Source organism: Urocitellus parryii, chromosome 7 (genome assembly GCF_045843805.1).
Source record: "Urocitellus parryii isolate mUroPar1 chromosome 7, mUroPar1.hap1, whole genome shotgun sequence".
Classification (NCBI taxonomy): Eukaryota; Metazoa; Chordata; class Mammalia; order Rodentia; family Sciuridae; genus Urocitellus; species Urocitellus parryii.
In genome coordinates, this window is record NC_135537.1 from 119,387,777 (window position 1) to 119,409,372 (window position 21,596).

Consider the following 21,596-nt stretch of genomic DNA (forward strand, 5'->3'; position numbering starts at 1 on the left):
TGTAATTAGCCTCTCTTCACTGCATGGGTGTGGGGGGAGGAGTGGATCCCCAAAGCGAATGTGAGGTGCCGTGACTAATAGAAGTGGGCTTGGATGGCAGTCTGGTGTAGGCACCAGATCCACACAAACGTCTGTGACACTCTTGGTCCTGCCTCCTGATCAGACAGGATTAGGTATGTCCTAGAGGAGGGAAGGGTCTGGCCTGAGTTCACACGGTGAGTTAAGTAGATGCTGTGGCCTCAGTTGGAGTCGATTTGCTCCCCCACTGCAGAATACCCAGCATCATGTTAGTTGGCCATTTGATTTTTTTCTTGCAAGAAATCTCCCTTTAGATTTTTTTTTTTTTGCCCATTTTTTTGGCTCATTAAGGTTTTCCGATTGTTAGTGTATAATATTTATATAATATTTCTGATTATTCATACCCTGTTGGAAGGGTATCTGACATACCTTTTCTCTGATTCTGTAGGCTCTCTTTTACACTCTTAATTGTTTTCTCTCCTGTACAGAATCTTTTTACTTTGATGCTTTCACACTTGTTCTCACTTTTATTTCATGAGTTTTAAGGATCTTATCAAGGAAGTCAGTACCCCTTCCAATGTGTTGGAATCTTTTCCACATTCCTGTAGCAATTTGATGTTTCTGGTCTAATTCCTAGGACAAGTGAAAGATAGGAATTTATTTTCATCCTTCTACACATTGCTATTGAATTTTCCCTGCCCCATTTATAAAGAGACTCTTGTTTTTCCAATGTGTGCTTTTGGCACCTTTGTCATAAATCAGATTTATGTGGATCTGTTTCTGTGTCTTTAATCCATTTTTAGTTTGTGTGTGTATGCGCGCGTACACGAACTCGCGTGCATCTGGTGCTAGGAATTGAATCCAGGGCCTCATGCATGCGAGGCAAGCACTCTACCAACTGAGCTATGTCCCAGCCCTAGTTCAGTTTTATGTACTGTGTAAGATACAGGTCCAGCTTCATTCCTTTGCAAGTAAATATCCTGTTTTACCAGCACTGTACATGTAGGGTCTTGGTGCCTTTTCAGTAATGCCTGGGTTTGTATCTGAGCTCTCTCCTGTGTTCCATATTCATATGGTATCCTCTGTTGTCTTCTTTGTGTCATCTTTCATGTCACTATCTGAGTGGATTTATTAGAGTCCTGCAATATATTCGTAATCACTTAGTATGATGCCTCTTGTTTGTCCTTTTTTGTCCAGGTGAGATGACTATTCATGACCTTTTGTCTTATTGAATTAAAGGATTTTCTTTCTATACCAAATAAGATAGTCATTGCTAGATCGACAGAAATGTCACTGAATCTCTTGCTGTGGGTAACCTGGACATTTTAACAATATTTATTCTTCCATTCATAAGCACACTGTATCTATCCATCCGTGTATGTGTTCATTTTCTTTCATCAGTGTTTACTAATTTTCACTCTGCAGATCAGTTTGCTTTCTTTGAATAATTTGGCTCATTTTGTTACTTGTATTTTGTTCCTTTGGGTGCTATTATAAATAGAATTTTTTTTTCTGGTAGATGATTATTAAGGACATGGAAATGCATCTGATTTTCTCAGGTGGATTTGGTCTCCTGAACCTTGACTGAGCTTGTTAATTAGTTCTAACAGTTTTCATTGGAAAAGAGTGTAGCATTCTCTATGAAGAGGACTTGTCCTCTGCCAACAGAGGCGGCCCTTCCTTGTTCCTTCCTGGTTTGGATTCCTGTGGTTTCTTTTTCCTCTCAGATTCCTCTGTCTGAGGTCTTCAGCACTACATGGAACAGACATTGCTGCAAGGGTGGGCAGCCTCACCTTGGTCATGATCTTAAGGAAAAGCTTTCCATTTTTCGGCCACTACATACAACATTTGATGTGGTAGATCCTGTGTGACCTTTATTGTCCTGTGGTGCATTCCTTTTTACCTAATTTTTGTAGGCCATCCATCATGAAAGAGTGTTGATTTTTTTCAGAATCATCGTTCTACACCTAATGAGATAATATGATTTTGTCTTTCATTCTGTCAGTACAGTTGACCACATTGAATTATTTTTGTGCTTTGAAACATTTTTGCAACTGGGATAAATCTCATTTGGTCCTAGTGTATGATTTAATCATGTTCTGTTGAATTTATTCTACCAGTATTAAGGATTTTTCTGTCTATGGACATGAGGTATATTGCCCTGTACCTATAGGTTTTGCTAATATTACAGTAACTTTACAGTCTGGCCTATTCAAAGCTCATCCAAGTTGTATTAAGAATGCTCCTTCTCAGATAGGAAAGAGAAAGCTAAGCACAGCCCCACCATAATTCCTTTCTATGAACCTGAACTGGCCCTTCTGTGCTGTTCCAGGGATGGACCCACACATTGAGCAATCGCTGTGGGAGGCCAGGCCAGAATACTCAATCTGTCTCCTGGTACCAGTAGTCCTGTACCAAATCCTGTGGGGAAAAGCCACAGCAGTTCTCACTTGCATTTCCTGTAGATTTATATCGTTGATGTGTCCTTTATCAAATGAGATCCTCTATAGAGACACCCTGAACACACCAATGTGTTCATGTAACAGCTTCCTTGACTTCTATCCTTGTGGGCACAGATAGACCCACCTCAGCAGCCACAGTGTTCCTTGGTACATGGGGAGCAGATGTGGCCATTCATCCCCTGTACATGACTCCAGTTCTGGCCATTTCCAACAGTGCTGGCAGGATAAGTACCTAGCTTTCGACATGCTGGATGAAGGAAGGGACACAGGCTAAGAACTTGGAAGGGTGCTGCAAGATGATTCTGAGGAGTATCCGTGGTCACATCTCCCAGGGGATCTGCCCAGGCCTCTGTCTCCTGTATTCTCACCAGGGCTGTTCAGCACAAGCCTTAAAACCTGCCCATCAATGGGGACAAACAAACAAACTCTCAGTAGTAAGTGTGTTGACCATGGTGTGTCAACATTCAAAGGTTCACAGTTACTATGTGCAGTGATTCCCTTTTGAATTGCAGGAATTTGTTCTTTGTCCCCCTAGAAAAATGATTTCATCTTGTATCACTCTAGGTTTTCTTGGGGGGAGGGTCCAATTTTATTTTATTTTAAGTTTTATTTATATTTCACAGCAGAATGCATTAAATTCTCATTACATATACAGAGCACAATTTTTCATGTCTCTGGTTGTTTGAGGAACACTTTGCTAGTTGTAATTTGTCTTTCTAAGTATCTATGTTCTTTTTGTTTTTCTATCAGGAGGCAGTCATTTCCTTTATGAATTCTGACCCTTGAGTCAGAAAAAAAAATGCTTTCAACTTAAATGTTATCAAAGTATTTTCTAAGAAGCTTTCTTTTTACATATACACTTAGACCTGCTAGATGAGTAGCACATAACGATATCCCAGTGATTTAGGAGGCTGAGGAAGGAGGATTTAAAGTTGGAGGTCAGTTTCCCCAACCTAGGGAGCTCCTCAGGAACTTAGTGAGAATCCATCTCATAAAGAAAAAAAAAAAAAAACTGGAGATGAGGCACTCAGTATGTGCCCCTGGGTTCAATTTCTAATACTAATTAAACAACAACAACAACAAAAAGAAAAAACTAAAAATCTTGTATCTATATGGGATTTACCATTCAAAGACAATTAATTAACAGTCCCTGCCAATATTGTGTGGACAAACACAAAAGTCCGACTACAGTGACATGAGAAAGCCAGAAGAGAAAGATCAGAGGGAGGGTGTTCCCTGGAGACATGCAGGAGGGAGAGCAGGTGTGGGTGGGTGTGGGTACCAGGACAGTGAAATGCACTTAAAGCCAATTAGCTGAACATTTTTTTAAAAAGTCTTACATTTTAAAATAAATTAGTTTCAATAAAAATACAAAAAAAAGAAAAAAAGAATAGGAGAAGTAAAGGGCAGTTCTGGGATGGGAGCAGGTGCAACGGGGGTGCTCAATGGGTGGGGTCCAGGCTGTGTGCCCACTGGGAGCCACAGGTCTGTTTCTGAACCTGGAGCTCTCTCTCAAGTGGGTTGGTAATGCAAGATGAGCTGGACTTTCGTATCTTTTCCTTTATCTTATGTTTACGATCTACTGCAAGTGTGTATGTTTCTAAGTGCTTTATTATTTTACTTGGCTTATTGATGTTAGTGTAAATGATGTCTCCACATACTCTCTTGTTCAGCACTGGTGTGGAGAATCACAAACTCTAATGACAGGGAGCTGGACATTTTTGGTTTTGCCTGCTGGATGTGTTCCCTGTTACAAAGCAGATTTATCTTTTCTCCGGGCATTGGACATTATTAGTAGTAGTAGTCAGTAGTAGTAGTAGTAGTAGTAGTAGTAGTAGTAGTAGTAGTATTTTTATTTGCAAATAACACTGCTTTGAGGCAAAGGGTTTAGGTTTAGGGCAGCCACAGCAAACAAGCAAGAGGCAGACTCAAAATGAAAAAGGAAAAGACCATGGATGTAGCTCAGTGGTAATGTGCCTCTGGGCTCAAGCCCAGTAACAAAATGTAAAAAAAACAAAACAAAACAAAACAAAACAAAAAAACATAAAGAAACACAGATCTCTATGGCATTTTCCCTTCTAAGGAAACATAATTAGGCCCTTCCAACTTTACACAGCCCAGAAGAAATCAGACTGCACTGGTTTAAAAAATGCAGACTCAGCATATCACAGGACTAGAAGCTAAGGGGTCGCTGGGGACTAGCAGGAGAGTGGGGAGGCAGTGGTCATGGATACCGAATTCCGGAAGATGTTCTGGAACTGCATAGTGGTGACTAGTGCACAGTTTAGAGAAGGCACTTGATGACAAATGACTGCATCTTTTAACAATGAAAAAAAATCTTTAATTCTAAATAATACAATAATAAACACAGATAATAAAAAAGAATAACCAAAGGATCTGGGAGAAGAACAGAGGCTCTGGGTTCCTCTCTAGATCCAGTAGTGACTGAAGGTCCAGCAGGGGGTGTTGGCGTTGATGGTCCACTGCAGGTTTGTCCAGCTCCAGTTCTCTATCAGATGGTGGAGGTGGTGGACCTCGAACGGGAGCTTCCACAAGCACGAGAGCTGCTAGAGGAGTAAAGGTCCACAGACTATCCATGTTAGGTCCAGGGACAGAATATTCCCTACTGCCTTTCATACAATTCCACACACAAACCCAACACCAGGCAGCGTTCCCAGAATGCACATAGACAATGACAGCTCTTCCTCTCATTGTTCCTGCCCCGCCCCAGTTCCTGTGCAGAATGCTCTGCTTGTCCCTCCCTGTCCCATTCTGACATACTCATACCCCACCTCAGTCCTCCTCACCTTCGGCCTGTTCCTCCATGGGCTCCAGGTTTTCTGTCAAGGCTGGGACCTGGTGTCCTTGGTCCTCCAGCTCGGGGCCTGTGACAGTGACCCGGCTGTGGACATTACCAAGTGGGTAGTGAGGCAAATGCAAGTGAGAGAGGGAGGAGACCAGCCAAGAGGGATGGGGGCAGCAGTATGAGAGTCCTGGCCTTTCCTACCATGAGGTGAGTGATCTTGGCACCCCACAGTTCAGAGGAGAGGGCTGAAGCTCAGAGAGGCCCAGGGCCAGTTCGAGGACTCACAGCTGTATGTGACCCTGTCACCCTGGGCAGGGCTTACCTTCCCAACATTTGGCCCATCTCTTGTTGGGTGGAGGAACTCGAGATGTTTGAGGCCGAAGAGGATGATTCAAAGAAGACGCTGGGCTCCAGGATGTCCTCCAGGTCCCCCAGGGAGTATGCCTGGAACACATATTCAGAGCTGGTATCATCCCCTCTGTAGCCACCTTCTTGGTTGGGACATTAAGGAAACAGTGCCAAACTGACCCACCAGAAGTGTCTGGGGATGGAGTCCAGTGCAATAGCCAAAGCTCATAGGGGCTTGTCCCACAGAGGGACTGGAGGAGCCCCAGCAGAGCAATGGCTGGCAGAGTTCACAGTGGAATTGCTGAGGGGATAGTTAGAAACACAGCAGCTTCAGGCCAGTTTGTTAGCTGAGCAGAGGTGGCAGCTCCCTGCATTAGGAGCTTATCCCCTGAGTCCCACCAGCACATCACCTTCTGGACATGGGAAAAACGGGCTCATCCCAGACAGGAGGGTCCCTGTGTTAGGACACCCAGGACATCATTCTCTGTGGTGCTGTTGAAATGGCCCCAGGAGGGAATGAGCTCCAGGTCCCACAGCCCTGAAAGGCTGAATGGCTGTGGAATCTGGGTCCCCCTGGAAGGTGGTGAGGTCCTGGGGGCCCAGATTCTGCTTTCACAGTCTGTGTTCCTTGAGACACAAGTACCAGAGAAATGGACCAATTGGCAGGAGCCTTGTGATGTTTCAGCTAAACTCATCCCTAGTCATCCTGATGCTGTGTAAGACTTGGAGAGTGTGTGGAAGGAGGGCCACTTGGAGGAGTACCACCAGCGGGGGACTGGGACCAGGATCTGAAGCAACATCGCAGTCGTTTCCAAAAGTTCCTTTCTCAGGGTGACCAGTGTATGGGGCCTAGGGAAGGGGCCGTGCAGCCATAGGGAGAGCTCTGGCGGCATGGCCTTCTAAAGACTCGGCCTCCACAGGGGAAGCAAGAAAACACGCTTTCACATCCAAAATATTTCACCAAATGAGGAGGCTGTTGCTGGAATGTGGGTGCCTGGTTAATGGGTTCCAATATCTATTTGGATCCCCAAGGAAGGGAGGCCATTTCTTGGGGCCCCTGGTCTAACCCATCCTCCAGATAAGCCCATGTTTGTCCCTCTGTTGGCTCTCCCCTAGCCCCATGACTTTTTATGTGTGTACACATCCAACCCCAACACTGGCCCCCCGTCACTTGACAGGCCTGGGTGCAGCCAGGGTCCCAAAACTCAAAGTGGATCAAGGACCTATGAATTAGACCAGAGACTCTGCACCTAACATAAGAAAAAGTAGGCCCAAGTCTTCATTAAGTTGGATTAGCAGCACAAGAATGTGGAAAACAACTTAGATGCCCTTCAATAGATGAATGGCTAAAGAAACTGGTATAAATACACAATGGAATATTACTCAGCATTAAAAGAGAATAAAATCATGACATCTTTAAGTAAATGGATGGAGTTGGAGAATATCATGCTAAATGAAGTAAACCAATCCCAAAAATCCAAAGGCTGAATGTTTTCTCTATATGTGGATGCTAGTCCATATTGGGGGGGGGGCAGAGCATGGGAGGAATGGAGGAACTTTTGATAGAGCAAAGGGGAGGGGGGAAAGAGAAGGGACAAGAGAGTAGGAAAGATGATGGAGTGATATGGACATCGTTATCCTAAGTACATGTATGAAGACACGAATGGTGTGACTCTACTTTGTGTACAACCAGAGACATGAAAAATTGTGCTCTATATGTGTACTATGAATTGAAATGCATCCTTCTGTCATGTACAACAAATTAGAATAAACAAATTTAAAATAAAAAAGACAAAAGAACAATGAAACGAAAACATTTTGAGTCAAAAATTTATTGAACACCCCAACCTCCCACATATCCCAGCTCAGCAACACAGTACATTGCAGAGTGAAGGTTGTCTTTCCTCAGGATCATGGCTGACTGGGAGCTATAGCTCACTGACACTGCCCAGCATGGAGACAGCAATAATCTTACCACATTTCACCAGCCCAGGACAAGCTCCAAATTAAATGTGTGTATCTCTTTTACGTCATCCTAAAGCCCACATCATCCTCTTTGGAACCGTTGTTAAGTTAGGACTGTCTGTTCAGCCTCGGTGCAGCTTGGTACCTGAATGCCCTTCTGACTCCTGATTCTCGTGCCAGTGACCTGAGCTCCAAGCCAGACTCTTGCAGCTGGCCTGGCTGCCTCAGATCAGGAATGAGGCCTGGGCTGCCACCTCTGTGACTGCCTACCAAGTAGTCCTGCCTTATCCAAGTCTCTCCTGCCTTCCTGTATTTAAATAGAATGGAAAGAGTTAATTCTAGAATGACAATCTATTCATCGTGGATGCCTACTCTGTTTCTGTTCCTATTTTAAAGGCCCTTGCTGTCCCTTGACTGAATTCTTCTGTCTCATCTCAGATGTGCATCGCACAGGACCCTCTTCTGAGTCACTCTAGATCCCACGTATACCCCTATCACTACAGTTTTCACTTTATTTTGAATTTTTTTGTTTGTTGCACCGTTTAATAAATATTTATTGAGTACCTGCTGTGTGCCAACCTTATTCCAGGTGCAAGGAGTTCTAGCAGTGAACAAATCATATTCTATTTGGTGGGGACCAGCAATGGGAAGTTAGGTAGCAAACAAAATAAGTACAACCATGTGTCATTTAATAACACCATGTGTTCTGAGAGCCATCCTTAGGCAGTTCCATCATCATGTGAGCACCATAGAACACACTCACACTAACCAGGTGGTCTCATCCACTACATGCCTGCACTGCATGGTCCACACATGGTATGGCCTACTGTTCCCAGGGCCACAGTGAGTGAAGCAATGATGGTTAAGTCCTCATAAGGAAAAATGATATGATCAAAAGACACGGTAAACACATGATGTATGAAGTGGCAGCTGCGTCACACACATGCTCTTCACAGGAAAGTATACAAGTGGAAATAATTCACTCCAAAATGCTGATAAAATACTGTAAGTACATGCAGAGTAACATAGCCATTATCATCATCAAGTATCATTCATTGCACATAGTTGCAGGTGTTGTACACATACAACAAAACTTCAGACAACTGCTTATACCAGCATCACCACAGACATTTGAGTAAGGTATTGTACTATAATGTTACAACTGCCACGTTGTCGCCAGGTGGCAGGAATTTCTCAACCACATTATAATGTTGTGGAACCACTATCGTGGATTTTTGTCATATGATATCACTGTAGATGAATAGCACCTCAGAAGGATAAAGAAAAAGGAGGGGCTGGGGTGTGGCTCAGCGGTTAGAGCACTGGCCTAGTATGTGTGAGGCCCTGGGTTCAATCCTCAGCACCACATAAAAACAAATACACAAAATAAAGGTATTGTGTCCAACTACAACTAAAAAATACATATTAAAAAAAAGGAAACAGTGATCAGGGTGGCATCATGTGCCATGACATTGAGCAGAACCACCTGCAGGGGTATATGCTGCAGGCTGATCCAGGTGGAGGGAGGGAGAGGGCAGAACATGTCCTCAGAAGTTTGTAGGCTATGTTGGGGACCTTGTTTCTTCCTCTCAGTGAGTGAGAGACCAGGACACCCAAATTCCAGCCTGCAAGTGGGCAGGGCTATCAGGGAAACATCAAGTAGCAGGAGGCCCAGAGTCTGTGGTGTAGTGGAAGGTGGAAAGTAACCGGACACAGTGCCCCATGGTGTGGCACAGAGCAGATGCCCAGCAAATATCTGTTAAACAGCAGAGGAAGAGGCTTCCAGGTGACCTCAAGGGGGAGGTTTTTGGCACTGCTCACTGGTCCTGTGAGAACGGAACCCCTTGGCAATGGGGTTCCCCATAGAAAGCCCCAGCCTGAAGAATGTGGCTGCTGCCTCAGCAGAGCCATGGCACCTGTGCACATGGTGGGGACAGAAGAGAAAGTGAAATTTTGGTGGGGAGGGCATTGCGTGCTCACCGCTGTGATCTGTGGCTCACCTGCTACTGACCTCTAGAAACAGGGGACTTGGAGAAAAGAATGTGGTGAACACACTTTGGAAATCTGGCCAAGGTACACGCAAGGCTGAATCAGGGTAAAGCCCAAGATAGGCTGTGGCCCTGCCCAAGGCTTCACAGACTCATCCTGCATTTTAGAATGAAACAAAACAGACAAGACCTAATCCCCCAAGCCCCATCTGACAGGAACAGAGTGGTTCACATTATGCTGTACCTCACCTTTGAATATTATTTTTTGTCATACAAACAACTTGGAAAGGTACTCCATGAGCCAAATATGAGGAATGACAATCCTTAAAAATGTCCCCTCTTGGGTTTTGCTTATTCCAGGAGTCCTCACAAATGGGAGAGACTGTGACAAAAGTCAATTCTCTTTCCTTAGTGTCTGTCCCTTTTTCCCCTGCCCTACTCCCAGGGGCCCTAAGGAAAAAAAAAATCCTCCATCCACCTCTGATGTGAGTGGTTTCTACCTCCTGGTTGGATGTGCTGAGAATTCCAAAGACAAATCTCTGGTGGCTCTGCCATCCCCGGCATTAGGAGGCAGAGCCCGGAGGAATCCATGAAACAGAGGGACTGAGGTATCCTGTACATGGGAGGGACTTGATATGTTGTCAGGGTCCTTTGCTCCCGTGAAAGTTGGGGCTGTATATCTTACTCTCCCATCTCCCATCCATACTGTCCTCTGTGGAAGGAAGTCACTATGTGCTGTCCACAAATATCTGTGTGATGCCCATCAAATATCTGTCCAGAGGTAAAGATTCAGAAGAATGATACTCAAGGGAAGAGGATTTACATGAATTATAAGTTAGTATGGTACATTAAAATTGTGGGCTGGGGATGTAGTTCAGTGGTTGACTGCTTGCCTAGCATATGGAAGGTCCTGGTGTCTTAAAAATTTTTTAAATTAATATATCATTTTAAAATCCACATGTCATAAAATTCACCTTTTTAAATTGTATAAGTCAATTTTTAAAAAATGAATTATGCAACCCCCATCATTTTTCATGACTTTCATCTCCCAACAGAAAGCTCATACCTATTAGCAGTCACTCCCCATTTCTTGCCTGGAAATCACTTATCTGTTTTTCATTCCTATGAATTTGCACATAAGTGGAATCATATAATTGGAATCATGGACACTGCTTATAAATGGAATCATTCAAAATGTGAATGTGTGTCTGGCTTCTTTCACTTTGCATCATGTTCCAGGTTAATTCATGTTCGAGTGTGTATCACTCATTCCTTTTTATGGTGGAATACTAACCCATTGCATGACTATGGCACATTTTGTCCTTTTATCAATTGTTAGACATCTGGGTTGTTTCCACTTTTTGGCTATCATAAATAATACTGTTGTGAAACTTCATGCATAGACTTTCTGTGGACATGTGTTCTCCTTTCTCTTGTGTACATGTGTAGTAATGGAATTGGTAGGTCATATGGTAACTCTACATGTAACTGTTTGAGCAAACACCACAGTGTTTTGCAAAATAGTCGTACCATTTTATAATCTCCTTTTGTCTACCCTAGATTGAAATGGGAGGCAAGGACACTATAAGGCCAACCTGCAAGTGGGTAAGGCTGGCAGGAAGCATCAGGTAGAGGCCAGGAGTCTCTGATGTGGTGGAGGGGTGAGAAGTGACGTGGCACAGTGCCCTGCATCTGCCTCCATCCCCACAGTGTGGCAGAGAGCACATGCCCTCCAAATATCTGTCGATCATAAATCTGCAAACCACATGGACAGAATGATGAGTGGTTGCTGGGGTCTATCAGGAGAATGGGGAGGGACTAGTTGAGGAGACTGTTATGGGACTAGACAGTGGCGATGGCTGCACAACGTTGAACATGAACTCAATTGCACTGAACTGAACATTTCAAAATGAATAAACTACTCAATTTTATTTAAAATTAATCATAAGCAAATAAAAAATGAACAACTAAAATGAGTAGGAAAATAAGTGAAATGGGTAGGGGAGGTGAAGGCTGCTTTGGGCATAGCAGGTCCAAGGTGGAGCTCAGGAGCTGGCCCTGGCTGTGGATCCTCTGGGAGCTCAGACCTGGAGCTGGTGGTGGAAGGGTTTCTGGCAGAGACTCTCCCTCTGGTGTTTAAGGTGGTGATGGAGCCACTGTTGGAGCTTCTACAACTGCTGGAGGTGGCCCTGCAACTGCAAGAGGAGACTAGATCACAAATGTCCATGTTTGTTCCAGGCACAAGATACTGTCCACTGACTTTCAGAGAGAACTCCACACAAAAACTCAGCATGAGGAAGTGTTCCAGACTGAATTCAACCACCGATTGCCCCGTTTCTCATTGTTCCTGCCCCACTGCAGCTTCTAGAAGCTCTGTTCTGTGTGTCCAGCCACAACACCTCCCCACATGCCAGGCCTCACCCCAGCCTTCTCACCTTCAGAATCTGCCTCAGTGGACTCTGGGTGCTCCAGGAGATCCAGGAGAAGATGGTTTTGAGTCCCACAGGTGGGCCTGGCGTGTTGAGCTGGCTGATGTCCTGTTGTGTGGACATGAGCCTAGGGGAACGTGGGTGGCAGCAGCATGAGAGGCCCGGCCTTTCCTCCACACTGCCATGCCAGGCAACCCTGCATGGCTGCTATTCTGGGTCACTGGCCCGAGCCTTTTAGAGGCCAGCCCCACCCTGTGTCCACCCCAGTATGACACCCCTGGTCCACAGACAGCTCTGGTAACCAAGAATGGGCAGAAATCCCAATGGGAGAGTCCTTGATCAACACTGACCGTCTGACTCTTTTTCAGGGAGCATTGACACACTTTCTCTCTGTTCCCTCCCCAGTGGCGTGTCAACTCCATGATGAGAGTGAGGTGGTGTCCACTTCGGCATTGTACTCACTGTCACAGGGCTGGTGCTCCAATAAGATCTAATAGAGGAAGAAGAATGGGAGTCCATCTTGCCAGCCTTCCCTAAGCTAAAGAGCTTATACCAACATGCCGTCCAATTCTCTCTTTACCTTATCGGGGTCAGTTTGTCCCACTGATATGCATGACTATCCAGAGGAGGACATCGCAGCTGCTCTAATGTCTAAACTTTTCCCTGATATTTAGTGTGACTTTGTGACCTGGAGTAGTCTAAGAGGGCAGGGTCACTGCCTGCTCTCTTCATTGGATCATGGTCAGTGCCTCCAAAAGTGTCTGCACATAGTGTGGCTTCACGTGTATTCGTTAGAGGTTGGGATGCCATCACCTACTTCTGAGATGTCTTGAGTGGTCCTGAATCCCTCTGCCAGCCCCCAGGGAATCCAGTTTGGGTACACTGAGAACCCCATAGAGTGAACCTTGAACATCCTTTACAATGAAGAAAGCAGCTTAACCCAAGTGAGGGGGTGAGTGAGGGGTACGGGAAAAGGTTCCCTGATGGGGGAGGACAATAAGGGGAACAGGCACAGCCCCTCCAGCAGATCTTCCCATGGGGTCAAGACCTGGTAAGCGCTTTCCATGGAAATCACACTAAGTCCTCAACAACCCTGAGAATTGACCATCTAGGCACCCCATGTTCAGAGAGCAGACTGAGGATTCGAGAGGTGCAGGGACATTCCCAGGACCCAGAGTGTAGGTGGCCATGTCACACTGTGCCTGGAAAGTGGGGCTCATGTTTTGAACATGAGGGCCTGTTGTGTGAAGGTGAAAGTCCAGTGGGTGCTGGTGAAGGAGGGGTTTTGGTAGGGGTAGGAGTGGCCACCCAGGACATCAGGCTCCGGGGTGTCCCTCAGGTTCTCCATTATGCCTGCCTGTACCACACAGAGTGTGTGGGGGTCATCCACCTCTATGGACAGCTCTCCCTCCTGGGGCAGACAGTGGGGAGACAGAGTCATTGGGCAAAATGTGACTCACCAGGAGGGTTGGGGGCCAGAGCTCAAAACAAACTCCAAAGTGGCTTACACCAGAGGACAGGAGACCCCCAGCACAACAGTGGTTCTCAGTGCCATCATCCGCAGTTCCACTCTTTGGGACTGAGGTGGGATCTTCAGAGACCCCTTCATGGCTGGGGATTCCTCCCCTTCAGGTCTTAGATTTATTAAGGTAAAAAGCACATGTAAACTTCACTATCTGTCCATTTTTAAAAATTTGTTCTAATTAGTTACACATGAGAGCAGAATGCATTTTGATTCACTGTACACAAATGGAGCACGACTTTTCTTTTTTCTGGTTGTACATGATGTAGAGTCGCACCACATGTGCCGCCATATTGTACCTTGGGTAATGATGTTCATCTCATTCTACCATCTTTCCTTACCCCCATGCCCTCTTGCCTTTCTTCCACCCCCCTTTGCCCAAATGTTCCTCCATTCTCCCCATGCCCCCCAATCCCCTTTTTTGGGTCAGCATCCACTTATCAGAGAGAAAATTCGGCCTTTGGTCTTTTGGGATTGGCTTAATTCACTTAGCATGATAGTCTCCAACTCTATCCATTTACCTGCAAATGTCACAATTTTATTCTCTTTTAATGCTGAGTAATATTCCATTGTGTATATGTACCAGTTTCTTTATCCATTCATCTATTGAAGGGTATCTAGGTTGCTTTCACAGTTGAGCAATTGTGAATTGTGCTGCTGTAAACACTGAAGTGGCTGTGGCACTGTAGTATGCTGTTTTTAAGTCTTTAGGGTATAGACTGAGGAGTGGGATAGCTAGGTCAAATGGTGGTTCTATTACAAGTTTTCTAAGGAATTTCCAAACTGCTTTCCAGATTGGTTGTACCAATTTGCAGTCCCATCAGCAATGTATGAGTGTGCCCTTTTCCCCACAGCCTCACCAACACTTATTGTTGCTTGTTTTATTGATAACTGCCATTCTGACTTGTCATGAGGGGGCAAAATTGTGACATATGCAGTCGAGGGGAGAAATAAAGAATGTCCACATGCTTTTGCCCCTTTCAATGCTTTACTCACTCAAATTACTCAATACAGTTTCACTCGGTAGGCTCTTAATCAAGAAAACAACAATCCTTAATGCTAGGCACTTCAATAGACATAATCAATTCACAGCAAACAATTCTAGATTAATTAATTCACAGCAAATAATTCTAGATTAATTCTAAGCACTGCAAAACACACTTAATCATGACAGGCTACTGACAGACATTCCCTCTGCATGCTAAGTTCAAAAGTCTTAAGCCTTAGGCCTTATGTTCAACACATGTGCACTCACTCAGACCACAGTGATCAGATCTGGAACCAAGGCAGGCTTTTCCTGATGTGGAGTGGACAACCCGTTGAGGAGAGGGTCGTAGGGAGAAGTTGCAGCTCTCAACAAGGTCCAGACGAGGCGGTAGAGTTTGAGAGCAGTGAGGATCACCCAGAGGCTCAGGAAATGATGACAAGTGATAGGATGTCAGGCCTTCATCAGGCTCTCTAGCTCAAGTGTATCCTTGTTTCGGCTGGCCGAATCCCTATTCATTTGCTTAATTATTTATACTAAATTTTGGGGGCTTTAAACCCCCCTTTTAATCCTTATCAGCTATCACTGGATTTCTTCATGACATCATTTACCCTGGGGTCAGAAACACCTGGTCTGGTCTCCGCCCTGATCTTCTCTCCTTTCCTCTTATCAGGCGAGGACAGCCTGCCAGGGGCTTCACCCTGTTTATCAGGGTGAGGGGAAGTAACTTGTCTGAGGCCATACTGGAGGGCTCTGTGGGTTTTGCCTGGTGAGACTGCAGGTTTCAAACTGGGGTTTTTAAAATGAGTTGCTTAGGCTCAGATCTAAGGCCATCCTCTCATGACTGGAGTGAGATGAAATCTTAAGAGTCATTTTGATTTGCATTTCTCTAACAGCCAGAGATGTTGAATAGTTTTTCATATATTTGTTGATCAATTCTATTTCTTCTTCTGAGAAGTATCTTTTCAGCTCCTTAGCCCATTTATTGATTTTTTTTTTGGTGTTAGGTTTTTTTTTTTTTTGAGTTCTTTATATATCCTACTATTTGTCCATTTTAATGTATACAATTCAATGGCATCATTGAATTATAAAACCATCACCATCATCTAGTCAAGAACATTCTTGCCACCCCAAATGGAATCCTGTGCCTATTAAACTGTCATTCCCAGCTGGGTGTATGCCTTTAATCCTAGTGGCTTGGGAGACTGAGGCAGGAGGATTATGAGTTCCAAGTCAGCCTCAAGAACTTAGCAAGGCCCTAAGCAACTGAGAAAAACTCTGTCGCAAAACAAAATATTAAAAAAGCGTTAGGGATATGGTGCAGGGATTAAGCACCCCTGGGTTCAATCCCTTGTACCAAACAAACCATCAAAAAAAAAAAAACCCAAAAAACCTGTCATTCCACTCCCCATGCCCAGCCTCTGATACTCACTAGTCTTGTTTCTCTCTCTATGGATTTGCCTATTCTCTATTTCATATTAAATGAAATCAGTCAATATATGGTCTTTTTTGTCTGGCTTCTTTTTTCTGAACATAATGTTTTCTGGGTTCATCCATTTTGTAGCATCTGTACGAATGTCTTCCTTATTGAGCTGAATAATATTCCATTGTGTAAATGTTTAGTTCAACCATTCATCAATTTATGGTGATCTGCAGTGTTTCCATCTTTCGGCTAATGTGAAAAGTGTTGCCAGGAAAATTCATGCAAGATTGTCTGAGCAGCTTTTTTTTTTTAAACAAACATGTATTTTATTTATTTAATTGATTCTATTTTTTTAAATATACAACAGCGGGATGCATTACAATTCTTATTACACATATATACCACAATTGTTCATATCTCTGTATATAAAGTAGGTTGACACCCAATTAGTGTCTTCATACATGTACTTTGGATAATGATGTCCATCACATTCTACCATCCTTGCTAATTCCCTGCCTCCTCCCTTCCCCTCCCACCCATCTTCCTTATCTAGAATTCATCTATTCCTCCCATGTTCCCCCTTCTTTTTTATCTTTATTTTATTTTTTAATTAGTTAAACATGACAATACAATGATCTTGACATATCATACATTTGAATCAAATGGGGTATAATTTTTAATTTTTCTGATTGTACAGGTTGCAGAATCACATTGGTCATACAGTTACCTATATACATACAGCAATACTATTATTCTGCTGCCCTTCCTATCTCCCCTTCCCCTCCCCTCCCCTCCCATAACTTCTCTCTACCCAATCTAATGTGACACATTTCTTTTTTCTTTTTTTTCCCCCTCACATCATCCTACATGTATTCTGTATAATGATGAGGGTCTCCTTCCATCTTCCGTGCAATTCCCCTTCTCCCTTTCCCTCCCACCTCTCTTCCCTGTCTAGAGGTAATCTTATTCTCATGCTCTTCCTCCATATCCCATTTGGAGTCACCCCCCCCCCTTATAACAGAGAAGACAGTCAGCATTTGTTTTTTAGGGATTGGCTAATTTAACTTAGCATAATCCTCTCTAATGCCATCCATTTCTCTGCAAATGCCATGATCTTGTTATTTTTTTAGTGCTGCCATGCTCCCCCTTCTTACCCCACTATGCGTCAGCCTCCTTATATCAAAGAAAACATTCGGCTTTTTTTTTTTTTTGATTGGCTAACTTCACCTAGCATTATCTTTTGAATGCCATTCATTTACCTGCAAATGCCATGATTTTATTCTCTTTTATTGCTGAATGAGCAGTATATATATTATACACACACACACACACAGCGTTTTACAACTCTCCTAGCTAATGTATGAGTGTTCTGATTTCTCCACATCCATGCCAACACTAGTTATCTTATGGTTTTTATTTTTTAAAATTACATCTATCTTATTGGGTGAGAGGTGATATTTCATTGTGATTTTGATGAGCATTTCTATACTAACTTATGTTACTGAACATCCTTTCATGAGTTGTTAGCCATTGTATATCTTGTTTGCAAAATGACCACTACAGTCATTTTCCACTTTTAGTTATTTGTCTCTTGTTTGTTGAGTTATGAGTTTTCAATATCTACGAATACTAGACCCTGAGAAATATGATTTGCAGTATTTTCACCCATACTGTAGGTTGTCTCCTCACATTCTCGTCTGTTTCACCTAGGTTCTCTAATTTCTTGCACACCGTTCACAGTTTGGTCTTATCACCCTTTCTATATTGGTAAGGTTGGTAGTAATGCTCACTCTTTCTCCAAACAGGCTAGCAAACACCTTGTCAACTTTTGATCCTACTGACAGGAGTTTTAATTCTCTACTTCTTTTACCTCTGCTTTAACTTTCACTACATTCATTCTTCCTCCTGGTTTGGGGTTTAGTTCACTTTTTCTTTTTGAGTTCCTTAATGTGTAAAGTTAAATTGTTGACTTAAGACCGTTCTAAAATAAGGGCTGGAGTCATGAATACCCCAGCTCTCAATAATTGGTGAAACAGCATGAAGACACGAGGTGTGACCCTATCTTCTCCACAACCAGAGATATGAACCGTAATCATTCTGCTATCATACATGACAAATTGTTAGAGTTTAAAAAAAAAAGAGTGAAAAAAAACTGGTGGAACAACTAGACGAAATGTCAGAACAGAAATAGAGGACTCGGCACAGACGCTGCCGGTGCCCAGAGGTCTCGCGGCCACGGAAACCTCCGGCTACCTCCGAGGTGACTCCTCCGAGGAGCGGAGACCTCCTGTCCAATCAGCATCCGGCTGCGTGCTGCTCCCTCTGCTCTGCTCTGATGTCGCATCCTGGATCTTCCAATCCCCCGCCCCCCCCCCCCCCCCAGCAACCACTTGCTGCAGCCACAGAAGATACCGCTATCCCGGACCACGTGGCTGCGGACGCCTGCTGCTGACCCCAGGAGATGCCTGGTGACGCAGTCCCTACAGCTGCACCACCGCGGTAGCCGGGCTGTGTGCTGCCGCCACCGCTGCTGGCCAGCTGCCTGCTGCAGGGGAGGCTCCAGGTTTGGTACCCCGTGGCTGCACCTATTTTGGGCAGGGCCTGGGGCACGGGTGCCAGCATGTTTACCACCACAAGAACCTCAGATGTCTGTTTTGTCGATATCCCTGAGGCACAGGTGGTTTCAGAGGTGGATGACACTAGCATGTTATGTGTGTTCCAGGCACACTCCCCGAGGAGCCTGGTGGAGACCCTGGAGACAGCCTTCATCTCTGATACCTTCTCTTCCCTGTCTCCAGTTTTTCCATCCAACAGGAGATGGACCTAATGTCAGAAAGGTAAGCCCACCCAGGGTGACAGGGTCACATACAGCTGTGAGTCCTGATACTGGCCCTGGGCCTCTCAGCCTCAGCCTTCTCTGAACTGTGGGGTGCCAAGAACACTGACTTCATGGAGGAAAGGCCAGGCCTCTCATACTGCTGCCCCCTTCCCTCCTGGGTGGTCTCCTCACTCTCTCACTTGCTTCACTACCCACTTGGTAATGTCCACAGCCAGGTCATGGTCACAGGTGCTGAAATGGAGGACCAAGGCCACCATGTCCCAGACTTGACAGAAAACTCAGAGCCCATGGAGGAAGAGGCCGAAGGTGAGGAGGACTGAGGTGGGGGTATGAGTATGTAGGAATGGGATAGGGCTTGAGATGCAGAGCATTTCTTCCAGAAACTGGGGTGAGGTGGGGCAGGCACAATGAGAAGCAGAGCTATCACTGTCTGCATGCATTCTGGGGACACTGCCAGGGTTGGGTTTGTGTGTGGAACCGTGTGAAAGGCAGTGGGAAATATTTTGTCCCTTGGAAGGAACATGGACAGTTTCTTGACTTTTATTCCTCTTGCAGCTGCAGGGCCACCTCCGGTGCTTGGGGACACTCCAGCTCAAATTCCACCACCTCCACCACCTGAGAGAGAGCTGGACCTGGAAAGGCCTGCAATGGCAGATCCTGGCCAAGAACTCCTGCTGGACCCTCAGGCAGCGCCTCTTACCGAGACCAATCCAGAGCCTCCATTCCTTGCCCCTACTTTTCTTTTCTTCCTTCTTTTTATTTTATGTTTTTATTTTTTATGTATGCTTTGCTTCTTTTAAAATGAAACATTCTATTTGTTTTTGAAAAGATTCAGTTAATTGGCATTAAGGGCATTCTCTAAACTGTGCACTAGTCACCACTATGTCGTTCCAGAACATTTTCCTGAATTTGGTGGATATCGAACCACTCCCTCCCCCACCCTCCTACTAGTCCCCAACAACCCTTCAGCTTTCTAGTCCCGTGATATGCCTAGTCTGCATTTTTCAAACCAGCGCAGTCTCATTTCTCCTGGGGCACATAATGTGGAAAGAGACTATTTAATAAAGTTTCTTTAGAACGGTAAACGCCATACAGGTCTAAGTTTTCTTTCTTTCTTTTTCTTTTTTTTTTGTGTGTGTGTATGCTGGGGGTTGCTGGGGGTTGAACCCAGGAGTATTTTACCAATGAGCTACATCCATAGTCATTTTCCTTTTTCATTTTGAGACAGGGTCTCCTCAATTACTGAGGCTGGCTTCAAACTTGAACCCTTTTGCTCAAGGCAGTGTAATTTGGAAATAGGAAAAAACCTCTATGTTCAAAGCTTGGAGAACAAATAAATCATCTGTGTAACAGCTGCACCAGGCAATGCCATCCAGCAGGGAATACAACAGTGTCCACCTCCTTGTCATTAGGCAAGTAAATCTCCACCCAGTGCTGAACAAAAGAGAATGCAGAGATGTCATTTATGGTAATATCAACAACAAGTCAAACAAATTAATAAAGCACATAGAAACATACATACTCAGACTAGATTGTAAGGATATGTAAGTTCAGATACAGGAAAAGGTAAGAAACCCCAGCTCAACTTCCATTACCACCTCTGCCACCTGAGAGAGCACCAGGTTCAGAAACACCTTCAACAGCAGCTTCAGGCCTGTGGCTCCTAGTGGCCCCACAGCCAGCCCCACCCACTGAGGGCCCCATGCACCTGCTCCCACCCCAGAGCTCCCTTTCCCCCTTCTCTTATTTTTTTCTCCTTTTCATTTTATGAATTTATTTTTTTTACAACTAGTTTATTTTATAATTTAAGGTTGTATTTTTTAAAACATTCAGCTTATTGGCTTCAAGTGCATCCCATTGTCCTGTATCTGGTACCCACACCCACTCCTTCCCCCTCTTTCTCCTGCTAGTCTCCAAGGAACACTCATTATTCTCTCCCTTTGATTTGCCTCTACTGGGTTTTTTTCACATCAGTGCAGGGTGACTTCTGTTTGGCCACATAATATTGGAAGGGACTGTTTAAGTTTGAATTTTCTTTGAATGGTAGATCCCATATTGGTCTAAAAGGTTTTATTTTTCATTATTTGATTTTTTGTTTGTTTATTTATTTATTTATTGGTACTAGGGATTGAACCCAGGGGTGCCTTACCACTGAGCCACATCCCCTGTCCTTTTTCTTTCTAATTTTGATATGAAGTCTCACCAAGTTGTTGAGGATCTCCCTGAGTTGGGGGAAAGTGGCCTCCAATTGGCAATTGTCCTGCCTCATCCTCCCGAGTCACTGGGATACAAGTATGCACTACCTGCAGCAGGCCTATGTTTATATGTAAAAAAGTAAAGCTCCTTAGAAAATACTTTCATTACATTGAAGTTGAAAATGTTTTTCTGTGACTGACGAGTCAGAAGTCACAAAGGAAATACTGGCTTCTGGTGGAAAAACAAAAAGAAGATAGATACTTATAAAGACCAACCATAACCAGCAAAGCGTTCCTTTAAAACCCAGGCTGAAAAAAAAAACAACAAAGCCTAGACGGATAAAATATTAGTTATTAGGTGTCCCCCAAAAGCTCATGTGTGAGACAATGCAAGAAGGTTTAGAGGTAAACTGATGGGGTTAAGATTGCCTTAACCCAATTAGTAAATTAGTCACCTGTCAGGTGTGTGTGTGTGTGTGTGTGTGTGTGTATGCTGGGGGTTGAACCTAGGGACACTATGAACTGGTAAGGTGTGAATGGAGGAGGTGGGTCATTGGGGCTGTGCCTTTGGAGTCTATATTGTTGCTTGTATTCTTGATAATTGCCATTCTGACTG

The 21,596-nt window shown here is 44.3% G+C and overlaps 1 long non-coding RNA gene across 1 annotated transcript in view; it reads left to right on the top strand.

Annotated features, from left to right (window-relative positions):
• LOC144256251 (uncharacterized) overlaps positions 1-19,826 on the top strand; it is a 117,283-nt gene extending 97,457 nt beyond the window's left edge. The window contains exons 5-7 of the long non-coding RNA XR_013344040.1: positions 18,669-18,783; positions 18,997-19,091; positions 19,341-19,826. This is a non-coding gene — a long non-coding RNA (uncharacterized LOC144256251). The remainder of the gene's footprint in view (positions 1-18,668; positions 18,784-18,996; positions 19,092-19,340) is intronic.
• Positions 19,827-21,596: the final 1,770 nt, after the last annotated feature.